Raw genomic sequence first — 23,637 nt, 5'->3', positions numbered from 1 at the left:
CAATCCCCTTCCTTCTCAAAGCTGCTTTTCCTCAAACCTGTGTGTTAGTTACTGGTCCCACTGACCACCAAGTTGCTGCAGCTGAAAACTCTGGTCAAGTTTTGCTCTGCTTCTCTTCCTTCATCCCACCAACCACTCCCCATAAGCCTCTGTATGACAACAGGCATATAAATTAAACAAAAACACAAATGGATCAAATAAAATACTGTTTACAGGTTGATGGGGGGTGGGAGGGAGGGGAGGGTGGGAGATGGGTGTTGGGGAGGGCACCTTTTGGGATGAGCACTGGGTGTTGTATGGAAACCAATTTGACAATAAATTTCATATATTGGAAAAAAATAAATAAATAAAAAAAATACTGTTTACAATAATGATTTCATATTGAGAGCCATAATAGTATTGTCATGCGATTACTATTTTTCTTACTTTTCTCATTATTTTGTAGGTAGACTTACCGCCCACGCTATTTTAAATGACTATAGGTCAACGAGAAAAAAACCACAAACAGATCAATGGTAAACTGGGCAAAGGCTATGCGCAGTCAATTCAGAGAAATAACACAAATGACCCGTCTACTTCTGGAAATATTCTCTATCTAGCAAAGACTAGGGAAATGTTGATTAAAGTAAGATAATTCCACCCATCAGGATGGCTTTTAAAAAAGGATAATATTTAGTTTTTATCAGGTGGTGGTAAAAGGGAAAGTCTGAGACAAACCATACTTGAAACGTGCCCACCTTTGGACTCAGAAATTCTACCTCTCAGTGGCTATGTCTGAGAAATTTTTGCATCTATGCCTAAGAAAGCATACATAAAGCTAGTTCATGACACATTTTCCATGGTAGCAAAAAAAAGGGGGAGAGATCACCTAAATGTAGACCTGTTGAAAAGAAATCAAGCAAATTATGGTATATCTATACTAAAATATTAAAGAACAGATAAAAAAATAAAGGAAAGTGTTTATAAATTCTAGCTTGGAAAATCCCTACACATTAAATGAAAAAAACGAGTTTCTGTCAAATTACAACAAAGTAAAATTTAGCTGTATCACATTTATAGTTATGTGATTGTACAGAAACAGGTCTGGAAGGAACCTTATTCATAATTAAGAGGGTAGGGGGGTGAATGAGGGTGTGAGGGGGATGAAGGGGGGAAGGGCACTGTTCATGTAATTTCCTATTTGAATTTGCTCAATGGGAATGGCCATGTTAATTACTTAACTGTAACGTGGTAATCATTTAAAAAACATGGCTGATACATTTTATCATCACTCTGGGATCAAAATACCTGATTGTATCTGACTAGTATGGATCTGTTTGTATCATCTAAGCCAATGCTCCTCAAAGGGAGGGTTATAAGCTACCTCTATCAGAATCCTTAGGGGTACATGAAAAAAGGGGGGGAAATACACATGGCCCAAGCCCATTCCTAAATTTAATGTTGTACCTATGGGATGGTCCCAGGAATTTGTATTTAACAAACTCATGATCAGAGCGGGAGAACCACAGGAGCAGGGAATTAACTTTATTTGGGTTTCATTGCCCTTGAATGGTTTTGAATTCCTGGTTCTCTTTAAAGAGACTAGAAAATAAGGCCAGACTGACTTGGGGTAGGAACAGGAGGCTGTCATTTAGTAGCTAAATTTTCAAAAATGCTCCCCAACCACCTGTGTTTGTGGAGGCAGGTGTTGACCTGTGTGTCTACCTGAGGTGGTTCCTTGTACGCGAATCCACACCTGCCATGTTTGCACCGATTCAGAGTAGGTTCAGGATTATGTTTTCTATTCTGCTTCCTACTTCCAGGGTTTAGGCTTCTGCTCCTAATTATGGTTCTACCTTTTTTTTTTTTTTTTGTATTCCCCAAGGAGATTTCTGTCTGCTAGCCAATACAGATTCAAGAAAAAAAGGTCTCCTGGGCTTCAGCTAGCATAGCACTTAAACATTATGGTTTGCTAGTTACCTGTGTCTTTCTCAAGACTGTGAGCTACTCAAGGACAGAGCTATTAAGTGCTGTTTCTCCAGCAGCTAGCATAATCCTTGCTGACCCATAGTAGGTGCTATGCTCTTCACATATCCTTTCTACCACAAGGTATTCGTCTTTTTCACAATTCAGTCGCAAAATCAGGCTGTCAGATGAAAACTCTCCTGCCCCCAATTTCTCTCTCCCGCTTTTTACCACTTAAGGCATCATTTTGTCTTCTTGACTTGGATATATGCAATGGAGGTGATTTACTAATGCCACACTTCAGAAATGTGCCTACTCAATCTTCCAGATTATCCTGATTTCTATTCTTTCAAGATGTTTTACTTCCAATTCTTTTCACGTTATTTATATACCTCTTACATATATTATTTATATAACACAACATTTTGTTAAAATTATTAAATATTTATTTAGGTGTCTGTTTCCCTTCCCTGGGCTGTCTGCTCCTTTAGGCAAGCCAATGGCCCTAGTGCCTGGCACCTAGAGGGTGTCCCTGAGCATTATACATAACTGAGAAATTTCTCAAGTTTTAATTTCTGTGCTTATTTCTGATATGACACTTTTTTTTAAATCTGAGAGAGAGAGAGAGAGAGAGAGAAACCACGAGCAGGGGAGAGGGGGAGAGAGAGGCGGGGAAAGAGAATCTTAAGCAGGCTCCACATTCACCATGGAGTCCGATGTGAGACTCCATCCCACAACCCTAGGATCATGGCCTGAGCTGAAACTAAGAGTTGGACGCTCAACCGATTCAGCCACCCAGGCACCCGGACAACACGCTAAAAGAAATACCATAATTTAAAGAATACAGCATACTTTTTGGGGAAAAAAATCTCAGTTGAATTTTTTATAAAGGTGGAACTTTCAAGACACCCTGAAAATAATCAGTGGGATAGCTCCCGTAGAGCACGTAGTTCAGAAATAAGTACCATACCCATATCAAACGATGCTTTCGCTTCAGCAGATCACTTGTTTCTAGGTCTAGAAAGAAAGCACGCTGGGTTACGCGGATTTTAGTTTGCTCACCCAATTGCAAAATTCTGACTTTAATAAAATGTGGTTTCTTCCTAACAATAACTTAGGAAAAGTTAACTCATGCGGCCCTCTTATTCTTTTTCGGTTGTTCTTAACTTTCAATACATTTTTTGCCCTTTCCTCTGGCCCTTTAACATTTGAAAACTGAGGGAAGAGAAAAAAAACATCGACCATCCAAATATTGAGCCAGTTTACCGTGTTGGTACCACCTGACTCTTTAGCAGCCTGAAAGCCGATAATCCCCTCTCACCACTGGAGATTACAGCACCGTCCTGGGCTGCAGGCTAGTGATTCTATCTAATGCAGTGCTCAATTGCATGAAAAAGCAGTTCATAGTCACCCCAGAGGTGACTTTTCCAGTTAGGACAGCTGACTCCAATTTCAGTTTTTCTTTGATTCTCGCTTTTGAGTACCAGACACGCTAAGCATAATACAACATATTGTTATATTTATCAGGCTCTAAGAGAAGGCATTATCTTGAGCCGCTATCAAGCTCTCGGTAGTTTTTGCAGGCCCTCTCAAGCTTGTGCTCTCATCCGCCATTGGGATTTCATCTATTTTTCAGGCTGGTCTCTGATAATTTCCCAGACATTCCATTTTAAGGCTGTGAAGAGGACTATTTCTACCTACCTCTGAGATGCCATTTGTTCCAACTAGGATCTTGCCACAGGTCCTAGAGAGAGAGAGAGAGGGAAAGAGAGAATCTTAAACAGGCCCCACACGCACCGTGGAGGCAGATGCAGGACTCGATCCCACAACCCTAGGATCAAGACCTGAGCTGAAACTAAGAATTGGATGCTCAACCGACTGAGCCACCCAAGCGCCTGGACGACACTTAGAAAAAAAACACAAAACCAAAAACCATAATTTAAAGAACACAGCATACTTTTGGGGGGAAAAATTCAGTTGAATTTTTTTATAAAGATGGAATCTCCAAGACACCCTGAAAATAAGCAGTGGAACACGTAGTTAAGAAAGAAATACCATACTCCTCTCAAACGATGCTTTCACTTCAGCAGACCACTTGTTTCTAGGTCTAGAAAAAATGTATTTTTTAAAAATAAAGACACCAAAATCAATTCCACAAGTATGATGAATCAATTCCTGCCTTTAACACTATGGCACAGTATGGACCCAAAGCAACCTTTTTCTGCAGGTGTGTAAGGTGGCACGGTGGGGGTAGGGTGGTCTGCAAAGACATCTCTAAGCTCCAGATAATAAGAGGGAGCCAGCCACGAAAAGATTTAAGGACAGGGCATTCCCAACTCTTTGATAACAAAATGTAAACTTTCTTTAGAAGTCCAGTTTATAACACTTTATCAATTTTATATCAATCACGTGGCCCTGCCCTAGCTGCCTGCCCTGCTAGGGAAGTAGGGAGCTGGTATTTTGAGCTTTCCTACTAGCAGACAGCTTTCACCATGTTAGGAATTTCCGCATTGAAAGAATCCAAACCTGGGTTGCCGAAAACAATGATAAATATTACTGGTAGCATTTTAAGAGAAATACTGAAAACAAAAAGGTAAAACAATCTAAAACCGTATATAAACATAGTTCTCGTTTAATTTGCAGTTAATCTCACCAAACTCATTTAACTTCATTTTCAGTTACCAAAGTTTCTGTACTTTAGGTACTTTGAATTTACCATTTGGGGAATAAGGAAATTCTTGTGAATTTCAAATTTCCTCTACTAAAGAAAAAAACCTAACTGGTGAGAAAACATTTACAAAAAAATGATTTACTGTAACATTTGGAGTTAATCAAAGTAAATTTTTCATGACCTAAAAAATGGCCCCCTTGGTCATTCACTGGACTGGTAATACTAGGAAATAAACCTTGGTAAATCCCACAAGTTAGTCTCTGTGCCATAGTCGTACTGATTTTATTTTCAGTAAAAACTAACCTCTGCTCTCTCCTGATCTTCGCAGGTGAGTTTCTCTTGACCCAACTCTGTAGACCACAGGATTCTTCCCCACCCACTCCGTTGTCAAGGTTTTTGCAATATCACACATTCCTTACTCTGTAGGTCAAGAACGCTCACTTTTCCTCTTTGAAAAGTGGGCAAACGTAATGATCCCAAAGCGTCTGGGCTGAAACCAGAAAATCGTTCTTTTAACTAAAAAGATAGCCAGTAAACAGGAATATCATACATGTCAAGGAGCAGGGATCGCAGCTTGTGCTGGTCTCAGAGAAGCTGTCCGGGTCTCCCAGAGCTCCCATCTGCCGGGGCTGCAGAGCCTCCGTGGTCTGCGGCCTGGCTTCCAGGCCCTCCTAGAAAGGTCCTCGGAGCCAGGTGCTGCAGGTGCCACCCCCACAGCTCTATTCCAACCCCCTGCTGCCTGCGCTATCCTTTGCAGATGGTCTCGGTTTCCAACCATGTGATACAATGTTCGGCCAATCGCCGGCCCTGCAAGGAGCTGGTGGGGAAGTCAGCTATTGGCTAGAACAGGTGCAGAAGACCGCCTGCCATTGGCTATTGCGGTTGCTACCCTGGTGAGAGCTCCCACAGTGCTGGAATTGGGATCTCAGCATGGAGCCGCAAGCAATAAAACATCTTCCAGTCACTCTAAAACTCTGGTAATTTTCCTTAAGTGTTACTTGCGATGCAAGAGCACTATTGCAGAGGGCATAGAGTTTGTCCTTAAAGAGAAAAAGAGATTCATATATAGAAGGAGCTTACAGCCCTATATGTGTCTGAATATGTGTGTGAATAGATACATACATATACAGGTATCCCCCGCTTTCCGAAAGCGCGCCTTATGTCACTTCCCTTTTTATGGAACACCTGCATGAATATGGTAAAGGCTTTTTTTCCTAAAAAGGATGTTTCCTAAAATCCCCTTTGTATTTATCTTCATGAGTGAAAACAGGTACTAATTTAGGTCTTTCATAAAAGCTAAGTGGCTTACTGGTAAACCAGAAGTTACTCTGTGCCATTTCTGCTTACTAAAAGTCTCATAGGAATGCTGTACTTTGGGATGGGAGGGGAAAACAATGTAAATGTATAATTACGTATGTATAATAATAATACATGTGTGATTGTTTGTATGTTGGTCCCTGTAGACTGTAAGATCAAGTCACTATTTTTCTTTTTAATCTTCATAGATTTAAGGCCTAAGAGTGTGCCTGACACATAGTAGATGCTCAACAAATATCTCATGAACGAACATATTTACCCCCAAACAACCTCAAGATTTAGTATAAAATTGAATGTACCGTTCAGTTGATGTAGTAGACAGTCGTATTAAAAATCATGTTATTTGTGAGATGCTGCGTGTAATCAGATAAAAGTTTGAAACACACACAGCCAATAAATTATAAAAATTACTATAAAAGTAAATTATATATATGTGTGTGAATTAAAATGTAGGCAGATGTATGCTCTGATAATGACATGGGTGTTAAACCAAGTCACCTGAAATGCTTCACATCTACTTCTCCAATGGTCTACACTGGTTTAAAATATTAAAAACTGAAATCCTAGTAATTTTGCTTATACCTCTATACACAGTTCTTAAAATATCACCTGAGACTCAATAAATATTTCTGAGAGTATAAAATAGCCTTTTTTTTGATTGCTTAGGCAAATCAAGCACAGCCTGAGGTTGTATGAATTTTGCTTCTAAAGGGATAGAAAAAAAAAATCTTCTTTTCCGTATGCCTGATTATTAAGAGTCAAGATACAAACATCTTTCTACTTTTCTCCTGCATTAGTTTTCTGTTGCTGTGTAATGAATAAGTGTAGCAGCTGAAAACAATACCCATTCATTAGCAGCTAGTTGTGAAGGTCAGTACTCCTTCACAGCATAACTAGATTCTCTGCTTAGGATGTCACAAGACAGAAATCGAGGTACTGTCTGGACTGAGTTCTCATCTAGAGACTTCGGAGGAAAATCCACCTCCAAGCTTGTTCTAGTTGTTGGCAGAATTCAGTTCCTTGCGGGTGTAGGACTCAGATTGCCTTTTTTTTTTTTTTTTTTTTTTTGGCTTGTCAGTTGCAGCTAGGGACTGCTCTCAGCTTCTACAAGCAACCCACATTCCTTACCATGTGGGCAACCTCCACCTTCAAGCCAGCCATCAAATCACATCAAATCCATCTGCACTACAAATTTCTAGTTTTTCTGTCTTTGATCTTTAGACGAAGATTTAAAGGTCTTATGTGATAAGGTCTCACCCACCTGGATAATCTCCCCCTCTTAAGCTCAAGTGATTTAGGAACTGAGTTACATCTGCAAAATGCCTGTTGCCATATTAGTGTGACATAATCATGGAAGCGACATGTCATTATATTCAGATTTTGACACTCAAGGGGAGGGGATCACTGGGGATCATTTTAGAATTCTGCCTATGCCATTTCCTTACCCCTGGGCTTTGGCTTGAGGACAGGTATTGTCAATCATCTGTGTGTGTGTGTGTGTGTGTGTGTGTGTATACGTGTGTGGGTGTGTATGTGTGTGATGTGAGAGAGAGAGAGACCATGTGTGGTGTGTGAGAGGTTGGCTCATTCTGATCTCTGAGGTCAACTGGATTGGTCCATGAAACAAGGATCAATTGCAATAGCATTATTTTAAAATTTGAATATTCTGCTTTATTGTCTGGTCTCTTGGACACCTTCTGTTCCTCTTTACCTGCTACCCTTCCTATCCCACTTTGAAATAGTTGGTGGTCAGCAACACTTCCACTTTTCCCTTGGCTTCTGTCTTCATATAAGAAGACATGCCACATACTTCTGGTGAAAATAGTCACATTGAAAAATGGAAGCCCAAGAATATGAACACATGTCCGCTTGTGGTAATGAGTGGGACACTGTGGCCCTGAGGGCAAGTCTCTTAATTAGTTTGCATGGAATTAATATTAAGTGATTACTCAAATCTGCCCAACGGTTTTGGTTGCAAATGTTTTCCCTGAAATATTGTGTTCCTATCAGCATATTTGGACAAAAACTGCCATGAGAGAAAGTGTTGGAAGATTAGTTATCTGGAGGTATGAAATGACAAGTTAGCTAGGAAGAGACCTCAATCCTGTTATTTCTGAGTGGAGGCTGTGTGTTAGTGGTGTGGTTTGAAATTTCAAATTAGCAAAACAAAAATCCTTGTTCTGGCCCAGGGACGCTGCACCTGCGGCCCATGGGCCTCCGAGGTTCCCAGGTGGGCATCATGGAGGACCAAGGACTTTTTTAAATTGAATGTTCATTATGAATTTGTATGCTTATGTTTCTAGAGAGGGATTGATGATATCATTAGATCCACTCATGAGTCCAGTTCACCCCAGCAATGAAAAATCACTGGGCTAATTGAAGACCATCTTTTCATGATCATGGAAATCGAAGCCCCGCGGGGTGAAATGACTTGCCTGCAATCACAGGACTAGTTTATTTGTTGCACGACTAATATTGGATTTGTAGACTCCTGGTTCTGACTCCTGATGTAGACTCCCATTCTGAACAATGAGCATTTTATCTCACTTCAACCCGCGAAAGACATTTGAGGTCAAACAAGTGTGACAGTCATATCCTAACTAAAGCAGTATTACACTGATCCTTCAGAAGTAGTTCTTGAGATACATGGTATTCTCTTAAAAAGAAATGAGCCAAAATGAGGAAAAGGTATATTAGTTTGGGACATACATAGATATTGCTGTGTACATAATAAAAATTCTATAAATGGCCATTGAATAAACAGGATGGTCTACTTACAAAATGAAGGTAGATGAGGAACCTGATTTTTGACTAGTACCGTGTTATTTACTAGTCATACCATATGCTGGAATTGCCATAAAAATTACTTTGGGGCAAGTATGGGTTTTTTTAAGATACATTACAGGCAGGAGAAAAAGCTCAGGGCTTATAATGAAAAAATATATTAATGATGATAATGATAGTAAGAGTATTTGAGTGAATTTGATGTACCACGCATGACTGTGCTGAATGACTTACCTAAATTGTCTCACTTAATGTAATCCTCGCCAACGTTCCATGATTTAGATGTTACCCCTAAATCTACAGATGAGGAACCAGAGGTGCAAAAAGGTTAGTCACCTTGCCGAAGGTCAGAGTTAGTAAGTGGCAGGGGAGGATTTCAAACCCAGATGGGACTTTTGCTTGAATCTCTAAACACATGGTCCACTCCCAATAAGGTGGAATAAACCATGGAACAGGCAGGTTTTTTAAGAACCAAATAACAAAACCAATAGGAATTATCTTCAAAGCAGTTTCAATGAATGACCTCCCCACCCCCTCAAAATACACCCATACGAATTTATCTTTAGGACTTACCTCAACATTAACTGTACATTTTTCTTTTGTTGCAGGTTTTCCTTCGGGTCTGGGATTAGCTGAATTAATGGGAAAGAAATACTTTCACCGAGGCCTATTAATATAAAACATAACTACACAGAAAAAACCCTAGAGACATTAGGAAAGTTGAATGTAAAAACTTGGGGCCAGAGGCAGTGGAAGTGGCAGCTTTTTAAGGCTGAATGCCCGCTTTCCAAGTGGTGCAAGAAATCCAGATTCTCCACGTGAATGGCATGTGGATTTCCATTTGTCCTCAGCACTTACACATGACATAGACAGTTAAGCCACGGGTTGAAAAAAACCCACCAGCTTTTTATTGACTCACGACATACAGGCAATAAAGAGCATACCTCATAGGGGTTTTAAGTCTAATTCTGATACCTTTCAGGGTGACTGCATTTGTTTCCTTGGAAGTTTGTTGGATAGATTGTGACGGTAGAGGGGATCCAAGAATGACCTGGTGGTTTGGTGTGGTTTTACACTTGGGTCTCGGTAACAGGAACCAACGGCAAGGCCAACCTGTTCCAGCCAGTTTATATTCAAACACATCACGAGGAAAACTGGGGTGAGCCAGCTGTTCTAGTGAATTTATACAACACCACCAGGAGACCTGGTGTCCGTTACTGTTGTGGGAGGCTTTAAAATACCAACGACAGCTGCCTGAATGTTCCCAAAATGTTGTGAAAGTAGCTGTGGAAAATGGCTCTCATTTACTGAGGGTGACTGAGGATGCCAAACCAAGCCTGGCTCTTGCATAGGGGGGTGGGAAGGTCATTGCCTGGGATGTGAATGGGCTTGGATCTTACCTACTCTCTGCTGTAACAAAACACGTTCTTGGGCAAGGACTTTGTTTCCCTCATCTCCTCACTTACAGTAAAAGAGTTGGACAGCATTAGTGATTTCCAAGAGGAGATTGAGAGAATTAGGATTGTCCTCCCTTGTCTCCTCTGCCCCAAGTTATTAGATTCTTTGGAAGAGAGGAGAATAATTTAAATAAAACGATGGTTGACAGTTCAGTAAGCTTTGGGGCCTAATGGCTTCTTCGAGTTTTTATTTTCTACTTGAAGACTCCTGTGTATATGTAAAAATATTTAGTACAATCTGTGTGCTGTTCTCCTGTTAATCTGTGTTGTCAGTTTAGTTTTTAGGTCCAGCTCCACATACGAGGGAGAGAGAAGCTTTTCCGTCCCTATCCTTTCCTCTCCTTGAGGTCCTGCAAAACTAGCCCCTCCACATGCTTTCTGGATTTCACTCTGTGCACTGGCTTCAATGGTGTTCCCCCCAAATTCATGGCCATGCAGAACCTCAGAAGGTGAACTTATTTAGAATTAGGGTCTTTGCAGATGTATTGCTTTAAGATGAAGTCATACTAGATTAGTGTGGGCCTGCATGACGACATAACAGAGACACAAACAGGCAGGAAATCCACTGTCGATGGAGGCTGAGTTTGGAGTTGTGCGGCCACAAACCAAGGAACGCCAAGGAGGTTGACAGCCACCAGAAGCTGGAAGGGGCAAGGCGGGATTCTTCCTCAGAGTCTTTGGAGGGAGTGTGGCCCTGCCAACACTTTGATTTTGGACTGTGAGCCCCCGGAAGTGTGAGAAAATACATTCGCTATTTGAAGCCCCCCTGTTTTGCACTACTTTGTTATGACAACCCTAGCGAACATAGATTTGGGTACCAGGAGTCATTCCTTTACAACGTTATGTCCGTTATTTCCATTCCTTGCCCCTTCCATTTCTTCTCAAGTGCTTTCATTTCTGCCTTTATTCATGTTTATCCTGTCTGACATATATAAAAAAAAAATGTCTTTCATGCTCCATTCTCAATTTTGGCTTGCTGTGATAGCCCTTCAATAAACTGTTTCTGTTTCCCACTGCTGAACACCTTCTTTTCTCAGCGCTATTAAGTTCTTAACTGTGGTCAAAGCCCTTGATAACTCACCTATCATATCAGGTTCTACCTCTTACGGCCGGATGCTCCAGGCCTTTCTCAGTTTGGTTTCTCTCAACTTACCAGACTCCTTCACGTATTTCCTCTACTCTAAACAGACGATCCTATCCCAAGTCTCTGCTCATGCTGTTTTCCCTCCTTTTCTTTCTGAAATGCCTGAAAACCCCCTGAAGCCTCTTTCTTCCCCTTCTGCCCATCTCTAGAAAGCACCTAGAAAGTGTCTCTACTCAAGATCCATATCAAGGGCTCTCTCCTTTGTGAAGATTCTACCATCTTCCTTGGAATACACTTGTTTCTTCATTTTCTGAACTCCTTTCATAATTTAGGTCACCACCGCCCTTGTGTATCATGTTGACCAATGATCTTGTGACTTATTTTAGCCTAACTCAACTGTAAACTGTTTAATGCCAAAGACTGTGCCTTCATACCTTTATGTCTTCATATCCTTTCTAGCCCCTCATAGGGCTGAGCATAATGATAAGCACAGATTAAGATTTAGATAAATTCATGTTCATGAATTACAGGGCAGTCATGGGCTATTTGGCAAACACAGCCAGGGATTTCTGTTAGGAGAGAATGTGCTTAATTTACTAAAATTCTCTGAGAGGGTCAGTAAACATGCGGACATAATTTCTTTAACCTTTCGAAAAGCCTTGACAAAGTTCCACACCAGAGGTTATTTAAAAATAAAAATGAGTCATGATGAGATTGTGGGGAATGTTTTGTCATGGGTAGGGAACTGGCTTAGGGATCAGAAACATCCTGAACCAACTCTTCTAGTAACGAATTCCATATGTTTATAACGTTCCACCCAGAGAAAATGGGCCCTTCTCTGAATGGGGAGGGAATATGGAGGGGGGACCCCAAATGGTGCACAGCTCAGTTTTATTTAGCATGTTAGGGAAAAGAGCGTTCACAATGAAATTTTTCTCAGAATTAGAATGCCAAGTCAAAAGAGGGACAACTTGAGAATGCCTTAGGAGAATACATGTCATCAAAGAAGTGACTGATGAGTCTGCGTGCTGGCAACGATCTCCTCTCTCCATCTCCTCTCCATCTCCTCATCTCCTCTCTCCAAGAAATATTCATATTCCAAACGTATTCTTATTTGATAAGGAGGGAATTTTAATACAAGAACAGTTGCCCTGTTGTTGAAAATTAGTCTTTGGAGGAAAGGGGAATGCACGCAAAACCTAAAAGACATGAATGGTTCGAAAGAGAGGGCTTTATTGCAGGAGTATGACTCCCACCTTAAGGAAAAAATGGTGTCTAGAACCATCAAGAGCAGGTGTGTTAAGAAAGGCACAGTGTGCCTAGGACCACCAGACTCAATGCCAACCTTGGGCATGGACAGCAGTAAGACTGAGTACTTGCCGCTTCTGCAGGTGTATATTTTGCAGCTGCAAATCTCAAGTCTGGAAACTTCTGCAACAAGTAATCACAGAAAAATGAAAATTTCAACCCCTAGGCTTTCATCTTCCTATAAAAAAGAATTTAAACAGAAAACCAGTAGGCGAGAAGCTAGTCTTATTTTAGGTGGAAGCCCATCTGCTGGCAGAACCTAGATTAGAACAGTTGAGAGGAAAATCATGATTTCGAATTAGACAGATAACAGTGACTCTGCTATTTTGCAACCCAAATATATAAAGTAGAAGTCACGCTAGATTGAGCACCAAACAGTGATGTGCAAGAACTGTCTTGAAAGGGGAAAGCAGGGCTTTTTTTCTTCTCATTTCTCTCTTTTCAATTAAGAAGAAAAAGTTCTGCAAAATGTACACTGATACTGCTTTTTAGGCAACGTAACAAATTATTAGTTTATGAAAAAGAGACACAGGAAGAAAGAAGCCAAATTCATGTTATTGAGCACAGAAGAGGCACTGACACTTGGCTGGGCCTTAGTGACAGAGGAAGGTGAATACAGGATTAAGGAGAGAGAGAACCAGGGCAAGAAAAAGATGGCAGTGGGGAGGGTGGGAATGACTTGACTTTCAGAATGGCATCAGGAAGGACTTTTTTTTTTTTCTCTCCAGGGCTGCGAAGAGATCTTTCAGGAAGGGACAAAACATTAGAAAGAATGATTAACCTTTCTACTTTTGAAACAAATGACATCAGGAGCCCATAAATTCCTGAAAGTAAGAAGAATGACTTCTTCAATATAAGGAGAGTTTAACCATACTGAGTAACAACACTGCGACAGTCAACATGCTATGTCGTGGGGACACCCTATTGGACAAGGCTCCACCTTGATCTTCATGGAGCTTACTGTGGAACCCCTTTGTAAGAGGGCAGTAACATGCATAGAAACATGCATACAAAGCCTTCATTGGCCTCCTCTCCCCTCCTCATCTGCCTCCGTCTCTCTCTTCCTCCAGGGGTAGCTCAGTCAGCCTTCTATCACACCACAGGTCACACTGTCCTGGGAGCTTCTTGAAATTACAGATGATATTTTGTGTATAATATAAATGAACTTGCCTATTAACGAAATAATTGAACGAAACCCCCCAAGAAGATTTGAGACACTATACAGAAATACTTAAGAGTGAAAGCGTAAAAGTAAATACATGCATAAACAAATCAGGGGGGAAATTGGGGCAAAGGAAAAACAGGTTAAGAAAAATAAGATATACCTAGGAATAATTAGAAACTCTTAAACTGGATACTGAAGGGTGGATGGCAGTCTTCTAGGCAGAGAAATGGGATTAAGAAAATTCTAGAGAGTTCTGGCATGTGGCATGTTTGAAAAATGTTGTTGCTAGAAGCGGGAAAGGTGGCGGTGACAGACTGAAGAGAGACTGAGAGCTGTGTGATGGAAGGTTTTACACAACCTGCCATGGGGGAGGTTTCCATCCTGCAGGAAATGGTGAGCCCCAAAGTGTCATGATTAGATCTATTTTTTAGAAACGTCTCTCCAGCAACAGCTTGCAAGAGGCATGAAAGCATAAGTTGGAGGTCTTTCTCTTATCTCCTGAAAATTCTCACCATTTTCTCTCTGAGCCTCAGAATATGACTTGACCTCTTATTTTCCCATTTTAAAGAGGAAAAATACAGCATTTAGTGGGAACTCCTCTGAATACTTGCCTGTTCTGTCAGTCAGCTAGAACCAGGCCACCACTACCCTGGCCCCCATCATCCCTAGTCAAAGGCAGAGGTGATTCTTCTCCTGTGAGCCTCATTCATCCACAATATGTGATCAGCAAATGTCTTCCTCTCTTCTGTATCTATGGTACCCTGGTCTGATGCCTTCTCGTTAGTCCATAAAGCACACCCTTCTCGAGATGCCTTCCTTATTAGTTCTCTCTTCCCTTGCTTCTACAGTTAAGTTGCTGTAACTTTTCCACATTCACAGTTGGTATTTTTTTCTCTTCTAACTCACTCATCAACCACTTCATGGTGCATTTGATATCCCAAATTGCTCTTGTCAAGGCTCTTGTGACTTCCAACTAGTCGTCTAAAGAATACTTGCATTCCTATCTTATTTGACGTTACCATGGTATCTGAACCAGGTGACTACTCCCTTCTTGAAATTCTGTCTTCTTCATTTCCTCTTTTCTTTCCATAGAGAAAATATTATCACTACATCTCTTGCTTTTTCCAGGATTAGAATCTTAGGCTTGTTTTTTTAAAGTTCAAATTCCTTAGAAATATGTATCTGGATCCCAGAAAAGAGGTGGTTATATGCACACATTTGGCCATCATTAGACATGGATTCACATGAAATCACCAGAGAGATGATGTACAGCAAGGAAAGAACAAGGACAATGATGAAATCCTAAGGGATATCAATATTTATGAAGTGGGGAAGAGAAACAGAGAAGATGAAGACAGTGAAATTATTTGAGCAGACTAATGAAAGAAATGTTGGAAAAGCCACACAACAGTTTTGAGTCCTAAAGGAAGGCCAGATAGAGTAATAGAGAGTCATGAGGCAAGAGTTCAGCATGGCCTTGGAGGGGACAATTTCAAGAGAGTAATGAAAAGAGAAACCCACATATATGGGTTATTACAAGAAATGGAGATATCAAATTTATACTCCATTTTTCTTTGTATATTTTTTAAGTTATTTATTTATTTATTTATTTAGAGCACACAAACAAGGGAGAGGCAGAGAGAGGGAGAATTCCAAGCAGGCTCTGCACTGTCAGCACAGAACCCGATGCAGGGCTCAATCCCACAAACTGTGAGATCATGATATGAGCTGAAATCAAGAGTCAGATGCTCAACCGACTCAACCACCCAGGCACCCATATTCTCCATTTTTTCAAGAACATGGACTTGAAATAATAAGAGGGAATAATTTGGGAAGGAATAAGGAGGTCCTTTATGATGGCAGAGATCTGAACACACTTATAAGCTCTAGGCAATCTTTGAAACTGGTAAGAAGCAACTAATGACAAATGAAATGAAACGTCAGTTTATACAGAGGTTATTAATAAATATAGTCCTCCTAAATAGATATTCACTAAAGAATCACTGAAGTGGATCAAAGTGCTAATATTTTGTAGGGTTTTTGTCAAGAATATGATGTGTTTGTTGGCTTATGAGAATTTTTTTTTGCGAGTCAGTTGGCTTTCTGTGTGCAAATTATTGATGGGAGGTGGCATCATAAAATTTAAAACAGCTTGGTAAATGCTGATGTAGCAGAAAGGGGCATGAAGTTGGAATCTAGGGACCTGGATCTGTTACTAACCAACAGTTTAACTTCTTCAGGTCTCTGTTTCCTCCTTGCCAGTTGAGGGATTAATTGAGATCATCTAGTCTCCATATGTATTTTCAAAGGTTTCTTTCTACTCCAACATCTTTGTTGTTTTCCAAGCTAAATTTTTTTGCTTCCAAAGTCTATGGTCATATTTTCCTGGGTTGTGAACTCCTAATGAAAAGCTTTAAATTATATACCTTCATTTTAGTGGCAAAAAATGAAGCACATTTTTGATCATTTGAATGATGAACCTGTGTGTGCAGATTTCAAATCCTGCATTTATTTCTGTATTTGCCAATGTACATCTGGGGTGACGTTTTGATCTCTAAAAGGATATCAAGTAACTTTTAAAATGTTGGAAATCTTCTCTTGCCACCTATAATGGTTTCTTTTATTTTCAAATCAATAACCAATGTCCTGTGTCTACCCCTGAATTTGTGTTGAATTATTTTACTCAATTTAATGACAAAATTTCACTTTTTAAAAACTGTTTATTTATTTTTGAGAGAGAGAGAGGAAGCTAGCACACTGCTTTGTGCACAGTTTTGCACACACCAGCAGGGGAGGAGGAGGGGACGGAAGAAAGGGAGGGACAGAAGGAGGGAAAAAGAGGATCTGAAGCAGGCTCTGTGCTGACGGCAGAGAGCCCGATGCAGGGCTCAAACCCACGAACTGTGAGATCATGACCTGAGCGGAAGCTGGATACTCCACTGACTGAGCCACCCAGGTGCCTGGACAAAAACTTCACTTTAATGTCAATAATTTTCAACTAAAGGACATCTTAATAAATGAAGTAAGACTTTAATTTCTTAAGTGAATTAATGCATTGATAATTTGATGGGACACTCTGGAAATGACATTGCAGCAGCATTACCCAGAAGGCTGGTGGACAAGAAGACAGGTCAGTTGAACCTAATTAATGAGCTCTGGCCAAGTGAAGGTCAAAAGACATCATAGTGTTCTGAAGAAACACAGGCTTTGCAGAAATTTGGACTTAACAATATGTTGGGAAAGTGGAATCATAACATCAAAGATAATATTATACATGTAGGAAACATAAAAGAAACTTTGCCATAGCAGTAGGTACCCTTTTCACGTTGAGCAAGAGGATTTCATCCCAACAAAGCAACCTCATAGCCTACATTAAATTATATTATTTGAATTTTATGCATTTTTGATTTATACTGAATTCATAATTTTATTTTGACTTGATAGTTTTATAAAAGCTATGGATATTAGAAGTTTATACCTGAATTTATGCATGTAGATATTTAAGTAAAATTTCAATGAAATAATTTAGGTTAACACGTTTGTCTTAAGAATTTTTTTCCCCTTTACAAGATGTCGATACCTAAAGTTTGATAACCTGGTGTTGATTTTAAAGCTTATATATTTCTGTAAATTCCGTCGAGCAAAGTGTGGGGAAGCAGACACTACTGGTAGCCAACGGATCCGGATGATACAAAGAAAAGCTTGACAATTGTGGGGACTTTATGGGCAGAGTTTCCCCAGAGCCAGACTCATTTCCTACCATTAAAGAAAAGCCACAGGGAAAGGTAGCATTAGATCTCAAACCCCATTTGCCAGATTGTTGGGACGAAGTCAGACGAGTGGGGGCAGGTTCGGGTGGCCAAAGAAGACGGAGAAAAAGCAACTGCCCACAAGTAATGTTGGTTTTGTATGCGTTAAAGGAATCGGGTATCAAAATTAAACATGAGTCAGGAAACCAAAAGTGGTTTTTGAAAGGCCGGCTCAAGGCTGGCGCATAAATAAATGAAGCAGCCATCTCCAGCATGTGAATAACGGTCAGACCCTCCACACAGCACTGGGCTTTTCAGGCAGCAGCTCCCCGATTCAAGGGAGGAGGGAAAGCAGAGCTTGATGAAGACAGTAGAAAATGGCATCGAATAAGACTACGAAAAAGGATTGCAGACACCAGACTTCTTTTGCTTCGTGAGATAACATGAGGGAATAAGAATTTACTTCTACTGACTCTAGTGCAAAGGGAGATTATACGAAACTGGGCACCAGAAGTTCTCCAGCTCATGTAGTAGGAAAAATAAAAGTGGGACACAACGCAGACTGTAGGGATTCAGACTGGTGGCACTTAAGGGAAATGACTTTAAAGGGACCTTGGGGGGAACTCACTCGATTGATAGAGAGTGTGGACATGGTCTTTAGGAACACTTGCAAAGCAATTTACTGAATTCTAGGTCCACCAGAAAGGACTCTCAACCCCCTGGCCATCTCTGGGAACATCAGACAAGAAAAAGGAGGAGACTGAATCCCAGCAAGAGTGTCAGAAGTGGAAAGAGACACGACTCGCTTGGGGATGTCGCGGAGGAAGCTGACAGAGCGTGACTCGGCGAGAACTTGCCCTGGTAGGGAAAGGATGAGTCAGTGAATCCGAGGTTGCCTGCTGAAAAAGGGAGGTCATGTTTGCAATTCATGGTGTGGAAAGAGCTGTGTAAATATTATGCTGTCTTTTTTTTTTTTTTTTTTTTTTTCACTAAGGTTCACATACAGCAAATTATGTTCAGTATTTGCTAATACGTTTTACTCGGAGTGTGAACTCCTCCAGCAGCTTCTTCAGGCTCTTCTCAGGAAAGGGTTGGGAAGTTTCTTTTCCCCTCAAGTTTGTAATCCTTGTTGAAGGTCAAAATGCTTCTGTTTCACTAGAGGGTTCCCCAGAAAGAGCCCTTAAACAACAAACAAACAAAGAAAGGATGGAACGAATGTACTGAAAATCTAGCCTTTTGCAAGGTAGGTTGAGAAATTCTTGCAAGTGTACCTGTTACGATTTTGGCTGTTATTTAACCGTGTAATGAGGCATTATCTCACAGCTAGCCCTGGCAAACGTGGACTGGAAAAGAAAATCACGCTTTTAGTTCTTAGGCAGCTGCTTTGAAAGTTCGTACATCGGGCACAGCTCTCTGAGGAGTTTAGGGAGAAATCCATTTTATAGGGATGGTTACTGTGTGAGACGTACTGGAAAAACATTGGAAAATGTGACTTTTCTTATGACATTTGCTGTGTCTTCCTTTACCATGGGGAAAATCCGAGGATCAATGAATTCCTATAAAGTCACCCGTGACAGCACCCTAAATGTCCTTTTCCTGAGATGAGGGGACACCTCTTTGGGAGGAGGTCTTCTGTCTGTGTGTGTTTCACACTTGGGATTGAATTAGGGACAGAGAAAGGGAGGCTATTTGGGAAACACTATAATAACATTTTTTTATTACCACACCTCCTTGAAATTGTCAGGTGAGTCACGCTGAGGATATTTTTGATAAATTCAGATGTTGAGAAACTGGAAACAAGCAATTTCTAAGTAAATTGTCTCTGGGTACTTTGAACTAAAAATGGAATACATCTGTCTATCAAGTTATTGAGTGTTAGTCTAAATCAATTAAAAATTAGTTTAAGTGCCCACAATCTAAAATGACTTTTTACTTTCTGAGGAAGTTTCCAGAGGCTTACCCTCTCCACATGTTTAAGTGAATAACCACAGAAACTAATGAGTGATTTACTAACAGGTGAGTGGGAGAGACTCTCTCTTGGTAGTGCTGCAAGGTTCGAAGGCAGAGGTACAGTGGAAAGAGCATTTAACTACGAATTAGCACATCTGGGCCTTGACTCTTCTGTGACTGGTTCACATAACCTCCCTGGGCATAGATTTTTCTGTTTGAAAAAAGAGCGCCTCTAGAAATCTACCTGTAGTCTCTGTCTATATGTCCTGCATGTAGCTGAGTCTCAACAGACCCAGGATGGACCCCCTTCCCCTTGCACCTGCAACATACTCTTCTTCCTGAACTCTCTGACACAGTGAGAGAGCCACTGCCCACCTGATCATCCAAGAACAAAGCCCCTGGAGAAAACCCACCCTCTTTGCCTCCCTCCCTTTCTTTCTACCTTCCCTAATCTGTGTCTCTCTCATTCACCTTGTAATATGTGGGAGGAAAGAAGACACTCTATGTCCAGGCTTGGCCCCTAAACCCTCCTATAGGTTTATAAGGAATGCAAGGAGGTAGAGTGAGTTGACAAACACCAGGTGACGGGCTTGCTCTTGAGTCCTACTTAATCACAGAATGGTAGCTGTAATGGGGACCAGAGTGTTCCTGGAGTACAAGCCCCACTTTTATTGAGATAAGGAGACAGAGTCCCAGGCTGATTAAATGACTTGGCTGTATTTCTCATGAATGGGTTCCCAGAGCTGAGGGCCCAAAAAGAGTCTCCTTATCAGAAGAATTGTTGGCCTTCTTCTAAGCCTCACGTGGTCAGGAGCTCAGAACAGGAGTTAATGCTCAATGGCCATGATTGATTAATTACAAGCACCTTGAACAAAAGTCTTGCCTTTTACTTGGTTTTGTTTCCTTCGTTTCCTTCTCCTTCTCTTTCTCCTCCTCCTGCTCCTCCCCTTTCTTCTCTCCTTGGTCCTATTTCCTCCTGTTTTCATACTGGCAACGATACTGCAAGAAGGCATATTATAAGTTACAATGACATATATACTAAAAAATCTTCCCCTGGCACCAGCTGCCAGTGTCACTGTAGGCGCCATGGGCTTTTCTGTGGCCCTTCTGGAGGCTGAGTAGAGCACCTAAAAACAGCCTTCACGCTCTCCCTCCTCTCCAAGGAAAAGCACTCTGCCTGCAGGGTGCAGAGAAGGGAGCCTGGGCTTTTTCTGGGGGACTGAATGTCCTCGGGGGTTGGGTGTCCAAGGCGGCTAGAGCTCTGACACCGTGCTTCCAGATGGCCTCCAAAGTGGTTGTAGCTAAATTTCCTTGTAATTGATGTCTCTCATCTAAATAGGTTTGGGTCCTATGTGTCCCACCTCTCCTAGCCCTGGGAGGTCCTCGTTGTGTGGGTCTCAGCCTAGTACTGACACTCAGGGTCTCTGGCCAGAAGCTGCTGCTTGGCCATGTTCAGACTGCTGCCTCTGGACATGGCCCTGACCCTCTCTTCGCATGAGATGACCTGAGCAGGTGCTACGATGACTCCCCTGATTTCCTAACAATAATTTGAGAAAATTTGGGGAAGAGTAAGTTTAAATGTTCAAAACCATATTAAGGCATCCCTGAGAAGCAGGAAACATTCCCTTTTCTTGTTTCTACCACAATGATTTATTGACCCACTATGGGGTTTTGTTTGTAACATGAATGTGTCAAGGATCTCAAGTCCAATAGGATGGGGTGGCGGGTTAGGGTGGGGATGGCAGGCAGACAGTGGGAGGAACTAGGAGTGTAGTGGTTTTATCTAGGGGGTGGGTAGATAAGGTCTGAAAGATAAGGAGAGAAGGAACAGGCATGGGCAGGGAAACTTTAGGATGGTGGTGTAGATCTGATGTGATATAGATCTGACGTTTGGAGAGGGAAAGGGAGGAGAAGGTGGGATTGGGCAGGGAGCTGCTCAGGCTGCAGATTGGACTTGACAAAGCTTGGCCAACCCAATGGAGATTTTCAGAACAGAAGTGTCTGTGAGAGGAGTCCTCTTGTAGGGCGAAATGGCCAGGTCCTAGTTCCCTCGGTACTCAGTCATTGGCTGACAGCTGCCCAGGAAGACCATGACCTCAGAATAAGGCTAGCAGATCCAGAAGACACTGTTCCTGGGGCTGTCACCCAACAGTGCTCCCTCAAGTGCAGTAGCCCCTGAAGGGAGGTCTGAACAGAGAACCTCCAGGGCTGTCATTGGGCGGGGCGGGAGGTGGGGTAGAGGCCAGGGAGTGGAGTGGGCGGGTGAACACTTAAAAAGAGAAGGAATGACAATCTACTTTTTATCAAGCAATGGGCCTCATCATTCTTTTCCTTTTTATAAAAAATAACCATTAGATATGCAGATACACTTGATTACTGGATACATTTAAATGCACGAATCAAGCAACAGAACACTATTAGATTGTAAGAACCTAGAGACAAGGATTTGGGATTGTTTCACATTTTCCCTGGGTCTAGAGCAGAGGTCAGCAAACCATGGCCCATGGATGAAACCTGACCCACAGCCTGTTTATGTGAATAAAGTGTTACTGGAACACAACCAGGATTCTATTGTTATATTCCCCTACATTCATACTACAATAGCAGAAGTGAGTAGAGCCCCTACGGCCTAAAACAGTTGCTATCCGGTCCCTTACAGAAGAAGTTGTACTGACCTCTAGGCAGTATAATACCACCCTCCAACTGTGCCCTATGCATAACTGGCCCCATTGTCAGCTTGACAACCTTTGTGGATTGAACTGGAAGCTTCTGATTGCTTCCCCCTCCCAACCTCCCCCTGCCCCCAATGTTTTAATGGTGGGGTAGGTTGAAGATACATTAGAACACTCGGACCTTGATTAGCCTCAACAGTCACTGCTGGAGGTTTAGGTTTCAAATCACAAAGTGATTGTTTATTGTATGTGACTGGTTAACACGTTCAACTACTATTATTCCCCAGTGTTAGTTTTTTTTTTTTTAATTTTTTTTTTTAACATTTATTTATTTTTGAGACGGAGAGAGACAGAGCATGAACAGGGGAGGGGCAGAGAGAGAGGGAGACACAGAATCTGAAACGGGCTCCAGGCTCTGAACTGTCAGCACAGAGCCCGACACGGGGCTCGAACTCACAGACCGTGAGATCATGACCTGAGCCGAAGTTGGACGCTTAACCAACCGAGCCACCCAGGCGCCCCTCCCCAGTGTTAGTTTATCAGATTAGCTACCAGGACTAGATTAGGTGAGATCTGATGGATGGGATGGGAGCGGGGATGATGAACAAAGATTTGGCTTTAGGAAAGGATCCTGGGATGGAAATCTGTTAAGAGTAAAGAAATGAAATAGGGTAATCATTGCCTGACATCAATAACGTATGATGATGGCAAGGTAGTCATTCAACAAGTAATTATTGAGCACATACTAATGCTGGGTCCTGCTGTAGGTGCTAGAGATATAGCAGTAAACAAAATACACAAAATTCCCAGTCCTCATTCAGCTTACATTCCACAGAGTAAGGCACACCACAGCAAGATAAATGCATGGAATACATAAACACTGTGTATGATGTATAGTGTGTTGAATAGCGATAATTGCCAGGGAGAAAAAATAAATCAGGAAAGTGGTTTATGATATTATGATATTATGGGTGTTTGGGGGTTGTGGGGGGAGCATTGCCATTTTTTACGGTGTACCAGGGCAGGACTTCTGAGAGTATGAATAAAGAGAAGATCGTTTTTTCATAGATCTCCTCATCAGCCTCTTCAAAAAACACATAGAAAATTAAAGAGAGAGAGAGAGAGAGAGAGAGAGAGAGAAACATTCCATATTGACATTCTAAAAGTATTTCCCAGACAACATACGTCATCTGAAATTCTTGACAAATCTGTTGTGCAAAAAAGAAATGAATAAAAAATGGAATTATTGCTCTCAACAATCATTTTTTTTTACCTGTGGCATCTTCTGAAGTGAAATGCAAAGTAATAGTTAAGGAGATTTGTGAATGTCAGACTGATTAATTTCAGGCCTACTGCAGCCTAGGCTGAACTTGCCTATAGGTTAAAACAAATTGAGGGTCTGCCCTTCTTAAAGGGTTTCAGGCATGAGTATAGGGTTCCTCGCAGTGTTAAAAACACCACACAATAAAAGTCCAGGCTATAAATTTTGCTGTGCTTCCCGGCTAAATGGACGCTTTGAGTGGAGACAGACTGGCG

This window comes from Panthera leo, chromosome A1, assembly GCF_018350215.1.
Source record: "Panthera leo isolate Ple1 chromosome A1, P.leo_Ple1_pat1.1, whole genome shotgun sequence".
Lineage (NCBI taxonomy): Eukaryota > Metazoa > Chordata > Mammalia > Carnivora > Felidae > Panthera > Panthera leo.
Note: the sequence above shows the minus strand (reverse complement) of the source record.